This window comes from Hylobates moloch, unplaced genomic scaffold (genome assembly GCF_009828535.3).
Source record: "Hylobates moloch isolate HMO894 unplaced genomic scaffold, HMol_V3 SCAFFOLD_17, whole genome shotgun sequence".
NCBI classification, from domain to species: domain Eukaryota; kingdom Metazoa; phylum Chordata; class Mammalia; order Primates; family Hylobatidae; genus Hylobates; species Hylobates moloch.
In genome coordinates this window covers 51,060,058-51,069,371 of record NW_026652292.1, presented here as the reverse complement: position 1 = coordinate 51,069,371, position 9,314 = coordinate 51,060,058, and the positions used below count along the sequence as shown (strand labels likewise).

The 9,314-nt window shown below is 47.3% G+C and overlaps 2 pseudogenes; both read left to right on the top strand.

Moving 5' to 3' along the window:
• Window positions 1-299: 299 nt before the first annotated feature.
• LOC116456760 (keratin, type I cytoskeletal 18-like) lies at window positions 300-1,610 on the top strand (annotated as a pseudogene).
• A 5,317-nt stretch (window positions 1,611-6,927) lies between these two features.
• Window positions 6,928-7,055, top strand: LOC116457176 (U2 spliceosomal RNA; annotated as a pseudogene).
• The last annotated feature ends 2,259 nt before the right edge of the window (window positions 7,056-9,314 follow it).

Below are 9,314 nucleotides of genomic sequence, written 5' to 3'. Positions count from 1 at the left end.
GTGGCTCATGCCTGAGGATCACCTGAGGTCATGAGTTTGAGATCAGCCTGGCCAACATGGTGAAAGCCCGTCTCTACTAAAAAAAAATTTAGCCAGGTGTGGTGGCACACATCTGTAATCCCAGCTACTTGGGAGGCTGAGGCACAAGAATCACTTGAATCTGGGAGGCGGAGCTTGCAGCAAGCTGAGATTGTGCCATTGCACTCCAGCCTGGGCTACAGAGCAAGACTCCATCTTAATAAATAAGTAAATTAAAAAAAAATAAATAAACGGTCGTCGGCAAAGCCCGAGTCCTGTCCTCTCACTCCTCCCCAGACAGAATGAGCTTCACCATTCGTTCCACCTTCTCCACCAACTACTGGTCCCTGGGCTCTGTCCAGGTGCCCAGCTATGGTGCTCGGCCGGTCAGCAGCTCGGCCAGCATCTATGCAGGTGCCAGGGGCTCTGGTTCCTGGATCTCCGTGTCCCTTTCCACCAGCTTCCAGCTCGGCGTTGGGTTCCGGAGCCTGGCCATGGGGATGTCCGGGGGTCTGGCAGGAATGGGAGGCATCTAGAACTATAAGGAGGCCATGCAAAGCCTGAACAACAGCCTGGCCTCCTACCTGGACAGAGTGAGGAGCTTGGAGACCCAGAACTGGAAGCTGGAGAGCAAAATCCGGGAGCATCTGGAGAAGAAGGGACTCCAGGTCAGAGTCTGGAGCCATTAGTTCAAGACCATCGAGGACCTGAGGGCTCAGACCTTCGAAAATACTGTGGACAATGCCTCCATCTTTCTGTATATCAACAATGCCCGTCTTGCTGCTGATGACTTTGGAGTCAAGTATGAGACAGAGCTGGCCCTGTGCCAGTCTGTGAAGAGCTACATCATCCATGGGCTCCGCAAGGTCATTGATGACACCAATGTCACTTGGCTGCAGCTGGAGACAGAGATCGAGGCTCTCAAGGAGGAGCTGGTCTTCATGAAGAAGAACCACGAAGTGTAAGTAAAAGGCCTACAAGCTCAGATTGCCAGCTCTGGGTTGACCGTGGAGGTAGATGCCCCCAAATCTCAGGACCTTGCCAGGATCATAGCAGACACCCAGGCCCAATATGACGAGCTGGCTTGGAAGAACCAAGAGGACCTGGACAAGTACTGGTCTCAGCAGACTGAAGAGAGCACTACAGTGGTCACCATGCAGACCGCCAAGGTTGGAGCTGCTGAGATGCCGCTCACGGAGCTGAGACATACAGTCCAGTCCTTGGAGATCGACCTGGACTCCATGAGAAATCGGAAGGCCAGCTTGGAGAACAGCCTGAGGGAGGTGGAGGCCCGCTACACCTTGCAGATGGAGCAGCTCAACGGGATCCTGCTGCACCTGGAGTCAGAGCTGGCACAGACCCGGGCAGAGGGACAGTGCCAGGCCCAGGAGTGCGACACCCTGCTGAACATCAAGGTCAAGCTGGAGGCTGAGATCGCCACCTACCACCGCCTGCTGGAAGACGGCAAGGACTTCAATCTTGGTGATGCCCTGGAGAGCTCCATGCAAACCATCCAAGAGACCACCACCCGCAGGATAGCGGATGGCAAAGTGGTGTCTGAGACCAACGGTACCAAAGTTCTGAGACGTTAAGCCAGAAGAAGCGGGGTACCCTTTGGGGAGCAGGAGGCCAATAATAAGTTCAGAGATAAAATAAATAAATATTTTTAAGATTTTTGGTTTTTTTGAGATGGAATCTTGCTCTGTTGCCCAGGCCGGAGTGCAGTGGCACGATCTTGGCTCAGTGTAACCTCCACCTCCCAGGTTCAAGCAATTTTCCTGCCTCACATTCTGGAGCAGCTGGGACTACAGGCGCACTCCACCACGCCAGCAAATTTTTGTTTTTTTTTTTTTTTTGAGACGGAGTCTCACTCTGTCACCCAGGCTGGAGTGTAGTGGCGCGATCTCAGCTCACTGCAAACTCCGCCTCCCGGGTTCAGGCCATTCTCCTGCCTCAGCCTCCCGAGTAGCTGGGACTACAGGCGTCTGCAACCACGCCCGGCTAATTTTTTGTATTTTTACTAGAGACGGGGTTTCACCGTGTTAGCGAGGACGGTCTCGCTCTCCTGACCTCGTGATCCCCCCGCCTCGGCCTCCCAAAGTGCTGGGATTACAGGCGTGAGCCACTGCGCCCGGCCAAATTCTTGCATTTTTAATAGAGATGGGGGTTTCACCATATTGGCCAGCCTGGTCTCAAACTCACCACCTGGGCCTCCCAAAGTGTTGGGATTACAGGCATGAGCCACCGTGCCCAGCCGATTTTTGATATGTTTTATTCAAACATTCATTCATTTGGCTACTTAAATATTCATTTAAAAATTCTGCATGCTTTCTCTGCCTGGCCAACATGGCGAAACCCCATCTCTGCTAATAATACAAAAATTGCTAGGCACGGTGGCTCATGCCTACAATCCCAGCACTTTGGGAGGCTGAGGAGGGCAGATCACCTGAGGTCAAGAGTTTGAGATCAGCCTGGTCAATGTGGTGAAACCTTGTCTCTACTAAAAATACAAAAACTAGCTCGGCGTGGTGGTGGGCGCCTGTAGTCTCAGCTACTCAGGAGGCTGAGGCAGGAGAATCGCTTGAACTCGGGAGGCGGAAGTTGCAGTGAGCCGAGATTGTGCCACTGCACTCCAGCCTGGGAGACACAGCCAGACTCTGCGTCAAACAGAACAGAACAGAACAGAACAGACAGAACAGAACGAACAGAACAGAACAGAACAAACAGAACAGAACAGAACAGAACAGAACAGAACAGAACAGAACAGAAAACACAACAAAAATTAGCTGGGTGGGGTGGCACGTGCCTGTAATCCCAGCTACTTGGGAGGCTGAGGCATTAGAATCACTTGAACCTGGGAGTTAGAGGTTACAGTGAGCCAGGATTGCACCATTGCACTCCAGCCTGGGCAAGAAGAGTAAAACTCCATCTCAGAAAAAAAAAAAATATTCTGCATTCTTTCTCCAAATATTTATTAGACATTTATCATGTGCCAAGCACTACACCAGAGTTTTGAAATACAACAGTGAGGCCAGGTGCGGTGGTTCATGCCTGTAATCCCAGCACTTTGGGAGGCTGAGGCAGGAGGATCACCTGAGGTCAGGAGTTCAAGACCAGCCTGGCCAACATGGTGAAATCCCCATCTCTACTAAAAACAAAAAAATTAGCCAGTCGTGGTGGTACAGGCCTGTAATCCCAGCTACTTGGGAGCCTGAGGCAGGAGAATCGCTTGAACCTGGGAGGTGGAGGTTGCAGTGAGCCGGGATCGTGCCATTGCACTCCAGCCTGGGTGACAAGAGCGAAACTCCATCTCAAAAAAAAAAAAAATCTGTTTTCTTTCCACAAACATTTATTAGACATTTATCATGTGCCACGCACTGTGCCAGAGTTTTAAAATAGTGAGGCCGGGTGTGGTGGCTCATGCCTGGAATCCCAGCACTTTAGGAGGCCAAGGCAGGAGAATCACTTAAGCCCAGGAGTCTGAGACCAGCCTGGGCAAAGTGGTAAAACCCTGGCTCTACTAAAAATACAAAAATTAGCAGGTCATGGTGGCATGCACCTATGGTCCCAGCCACTTGGGAGGCTGAGGTGAGAGGATCTCTCTTTTTTTTTTTTTTTTGAGACGGAGTCTCGCTCTGTCACCCAGGCTGAAGTGCAGTGGCGCAATCTCGGTTCACTGCAAGCTCCGCCTCCCGGGTTCACGCCATTCTCCTGCCTCAGCCTCTCCGAGTAGCTGGGACTACAGGCGCCCGCCACAACGCCCGGCTAATTTTTTGTATTTTTAGTAGAGACGGGGTTTCACGGTGGTCTCGATCTCCTGACCTCGTGATCCGCCCGCCTCGGCCTCCCAAAGTGCTGGGAGTGAGAGGCTCTCTTGAACCTGGGAGTGGGAGGTTACAGTGAGCTGAGATCATGCCACTGTACTCCAGCCTGGGTAACACAGTGAGACTCCGTCTCAAAATAATAATAATAATACTAATGTAAATAAAATATTTAATTTATAATTGTAATTGGTCTATGAAGGAAAAGTAAGGGGGAATATAACTTCTGATTTATATATGATTAGTGAAGGTAATATTAAGGAAATGACATTTACACTGAAGCTTGATGAATGGCTAGATGTTGGCTATGCAAAGAGGGAAGAGACAACATTCCAGGCAGAGGAAGTGGCATATATAAAGGCCCAAACATGATGTGAGGGAACTTGGCAAGTTATCTAAAATAGATTTACATTATAAGACATGTATGTTATATGGCCATGTATATACTGAGGTAAAACAAGAATGAATGTGGAGGAATTAATTAAGTTTATTATAGTGGTTTATGAAGAAGATGAAGTAGGAAGGAGATGACTGACAGCTTGAAGTAGAGAGGTGTCAGTAGAGATAATGAGAAGTGGATAGATTTATTTAGAAAGTAGGGCTGGGCACAGTGGCTCACACCTGTAATACCAGCACTTTAGGAGGCCAAAGCGAGTGGATCACTTAAGATCAGGAGTTTGAGACCAGCCTCGGCAACATGGTGAAACCCCGTCTCTACTAAAAATACAAAAATTAGCCGGCCGTGATGGCGCCTGCCTGTACCAGCTGCTGAGGTGGGAGGATCGCCTGAGCCCAAGAGGTGGAGGTTGCAGTGAGCCGAGATTGCAACACTGCACTCTAGCCTGGGCGACAGAGCGAGACTCCATCTCACACAAAGAAAAAAAAAAAAGAGGAAAAAATGGATCTAGGGCCAGGTGAGGTGGCTCATGCCTGTAATCTCGACATTTTGGGAGGCTGAAGTGGGAGGAATAGGTTGAGCTCGGAGTTCAAGCCAGCCTGGACAACATAGTGAGACCATGTCTCTACCAGAAAAAAAAAAAAAAAAAAAAAAATGCCGGGCTCGATGGCACATGCCGGTGGTCCCAACTACCGGGAGGCTGAGGTGGGAGGATCCCTTGAGCCCAGGACACTGCAGTGAGCAGTGTTTGTACCACTGCACTCCAGCCTAGGTGAGAGTGAGACCCTGTCTCAATAACAATAATAATAATAATAATAATAATAATGGGCCGGGTGCGGTGGCTCACGCCTGTAATCCCAGCACTTCGTGAGGCCGAGAAGGGTGTATCATCTGAGGTCAGGAGTTTGAGACCAGCCTGGCCAACATGGTGAAACCCCGTCTCTACTAAAAGTACAAAATTAGCCAGGTGTGGTGGTGCATGTCTGTAATCCCAGCTTCTCTGGAGGTTGAGGCAGGAGAATTGCTTGAACCTGGGAGGCAGTGGTTGCAGTGATTCGAGGTCGCGCCATTGCATTCCAGCCTGTGCAACAGAGCGAGACTCCATCTCAAAAAACAAAACTAAACATAAATGCACTGTAACTTTGTCATACAAGGGAATATGAAAAGTAGTCAAATGGACTAAAGTTACCTATACAAACATGGAAAAATGTAAAAATTACCTCAAAATGGATTATAGATTTAGATGTAAAATGTAAAACTATAAGCTTTTAGAAGAAAACATAGGAGAAAATCTTCAGGACCTATGCCTTGTTGAGGAATTCTTAGATGTGACACCAAAAGCACAATCCATAAAAAAACTGATAAATTGGACTTCATCAAAATTAAAAACTTTTGTTGTGATTTACCAATCACATATCTGATAAAGGACTCATATCTAGACTATATGAAGAATTTTCAACTCAACAGTAAAGAAACAAAAACAAAACCAATTAGAAAATGAGTAAAACCCAGCCGGCTCACACTGGTAATCCCAGCACTTTGGGAGGCCAAGGTAGGAGGATTCCTTGATCCCAGGAATTTGAGACCAGTCTAGGCAACATTAATGAGACCCTCACCTCTACAAAAAATTTAAAAAATTAGCCAGGCGTAGTGACACACAACTGTAGTCCCAGCTTGGAAGGTTGAGGTGGGAGGATCACTTTAGCCCAGGAGGTTGAGGCTGCAGTTAACTGTGATGGTGCCTCTGCACTCCAGCCTGGGTAACAGAGCAAGACTTTGTCTCAAAAAAATTAAAAAACTGATAGGTGGGAATTGAACAATGAGAACTCATGGACACAGGAAAGGGAACATCACACTCCAGGGACTGTTGTGGGGTGGGGGGAGGGGGGAGGGACAGCATTAGGAGATATACCTAATGCTAAATGACGAGTTAATGGGTGCAGCAAAACAACATGGCACATGGATACGTATGTAACAAACCTGCACGTTGTGCACATGTACCCTAAAACCTAAAGTATAATAATAAAAAAAATAAAAAAAATTAAAAAAAAATTAAAAAACTGGCCAGACACAGTGACTCATACCTGTAATCCCTGCATTTTGGGAGGCCAAGTTGGGCAGATCACTGGAGGTCAGGAGTTTGAGACCAGTCTGTCCAACATGGTGAAAGCCTGTCTCTGCTAAAAATACAAAAATTAGCCAGGCATGGTGGTGCTTGCCTGTAATCCCAGCTACTTGGGAGGCTGAGGCAGGAGAATTGCTTGAACCTGAGAGATGGAGGTTACAGTGAGTTGAGATCGTGCCACTGCACTCTAACCTGGGTGACAGAGTGAGACTTCGTTTCAAAAAAAAAAAAAGAAAAAAGGAAAGAAGAAAGGAGGACTCCAGGAGAGAATGAAAGTTGTATTATGGTTGTGGGAAACTAAATCTACATGCCCTGTAGCAATATCAATCATGTAAATCCAGAAACAGGCAACCCAGCTCATTTTGAGGAAATTACATAACTGGAATCAGGCCGTATGCATCCCTTTGAGACTGGCTTTTTCAGGCTGCATAATGCCCTAGAAAGCCACCCAAGTTGTTGCATGTATCAATAGGGTGTTCTTTTTTAATGCTGGGTATTCCATGGTATGGATGTACCACAGTCTATTTAACCATTCACCATTTTTTAAAAAAATATTTATTTATTTTATTGCTTCTCGGCCTTTTGGCTAAGATCAAGTGTAAAAAAATATTTATTTATTTTATTTTGAGATGGAGTCTCGCTCTGTCACCCAGGCTGGAGTGCAGTGGCACGATCTCGGTTCACTGCAACTTCCACCTCCCAGGTTCAAGCGACTCTCCCGCCTTAGCCTTCTGAGTAGCTGGGATTACAGGCGTGCACCACCACACCCAGCTAATTTTTGTATTTTTAGTAGAGACGGGGTTTCACCATGTTGGCCAGGCTGGTCTCAAACTCTTGACCTCAAGTGATCCACCTGTCTTGGCTTCCCAAAATGCTGGGATTACAGGTGTGAACCACCATGCCTGGCCTCGGTCTCTGTCTTTACTGTTGAAAGCTTTCCTCAAAGGTCTGATGATCCTTGAATATTTGGTCAGATTTTTTTTTTTTTTTTTTTTTTGAGAAGGAGTCTCGCTCTTTCACCCAGGCCAGAGTGCAGTGGCGCTGTCTCGGCTCACTGCAAGCTCCGCCTCCTGGGTTCACGCCATTCTCCTGCCTCAGCCTCCTGAGTAGCTGCCATTACAGGCACCCGCCACCGCGCCCGGCTAATTTTTTGTATTTTTAGTAGAGACGGGGTCTCACCGTGTTAGCCAAGATGGTCTCGATCTCCTGACCTCGTGATCTGCCTGCCTCGGCCTCCCAAAGTGCTAGGATTACAGGCGTGAGCCACCGCGCCTGGCCTTTTGGTCAGATTTTTAATTGAACCACTGCATAGCTGACTGGAAGCTCTGTGTGAGTGGGCAGGTCTTGTCAACTTGTGGGCTTATTTTTAGATTCCCTAGGTAGTCAGCCAGCTTTTGTGTGCAGGTATGTGTGTGGTACCCCAAATGACAGTATGTGTAGGTATTTTCTCTGTAGCAATTTACTTTATCTGGAGAAAAACTAATTTTCTGCTTGGCTATTGGCTTTGTAGCACTGGACTGAGGAATCTCACAGTTCAATATGTAGACCTCTTTTTGTTTAAAAAAAAAAAAGCAAGTACTAAACTAATCTGCCTGGCTATTGGCTCTGTAGCACTGGACTGAGGAATTTCACAGTTCAATGTGTAGACTTTTTTCCCTTTTTTTTTTTTTTTTTTTTCTGAGATGGAGTCTTGTTCTGTCACCCAGGCTGGAGTGCAATGGCACGATCTCAGCTCACTGCAACCTCCACCTCCTGGGTTCAAGCGATTCTCCTGCCTCAGCTTCCTGAATAGCTGGGATTACAGGTGCATGCCATCATGCCTGTCTAATTTTTGTATTTTTAGTAGAGACGAGGTTTTACCATGTTGGTCATTCTTGTGTTGAACTCCTGACCTCGTGATCCGCCCACTTTGGCCTCTGTGCCTGGATGCCCTTTTTTTGTTAAAAAAAAAGAAAAAGAAAACAAAGCAAGTACTCTGGAAACTCTGTAGACTTTTTTTTTTTTGAGATGGAGTCTCACTCTGTTGCCCAGGCTGCAGTACAGTGGCATGATCTCAGCTGACTGTAACCTCTTGCCTCCTGGGTTCAAGCAATTCTCCTGTCTTAGCCTCCTGAGTAGCTGAGATGATTACAGGCACCCGCCACCATGCCTGCTAAATTTTTTGTATTTTTAGCAGAGACAAGGTTTTGCTGTGTTGCCCTGGCTGGTCTTGAGCTCCTGGCCTCAAGTGATCTGCCTGCCTTGGCCTCCCAAAGTGCTGGGATTACAGCCATGAGCCACCACACCCGGCCTGTAGACTTTCACGGAATTCTCACTTGATGTCTCTTCCTTCCTGCTGCTCCCTAAGCTTCTCAGATTGTTTCTCCCCAGAAAAAGTACTTGTGGGAGTGGGGAAGGGGTGGCTGCCTGACTGATGGGAGTGAGGGAGGGCTTCTAGGGCTGCTTTTCAGTCTTCAGACACCCCTCACTGTCTTCAGTGTCCTGTTCCTATTACTGCCTTCCAAAGTACCAGGCTTCAGTCCTTGAGTTGTCTCGCTTTTTGTGGGTCTTCTCCAACAAAGCTTGGCCTTCCTCTGCTCTGCTAATTTAGTCACCATTCCTCCATCTGCTTTTTGTCTTCATGTGCTATGAGTTTGGGGGGATAAATGTTTCCTAGTTTTATTGAAGATAGCATTTGTGTTTCTGTGTCTTGTTCTGATTGTGCTTTGGGGAGATTAAAAAAAAAAAGTCTAGAAAGGTCAATGCTCAGCCATCTAAATCCTGGAAGCTGTGGAGGTGACTTCTAGCAATTGCCTCCATCATTCCTGTCCAAACATATTTAAAAAAAAATACAAAGAGTGTTCTGAAAGCAGTTCTGTCTACCCATACTCTTTGCTCAGTGGCAGTGCCAAGTAGTGCTGCGCCTAACCATATTGGAGCCTGAGGCAAAAGAAAAAATTAGTAGCACTGATCT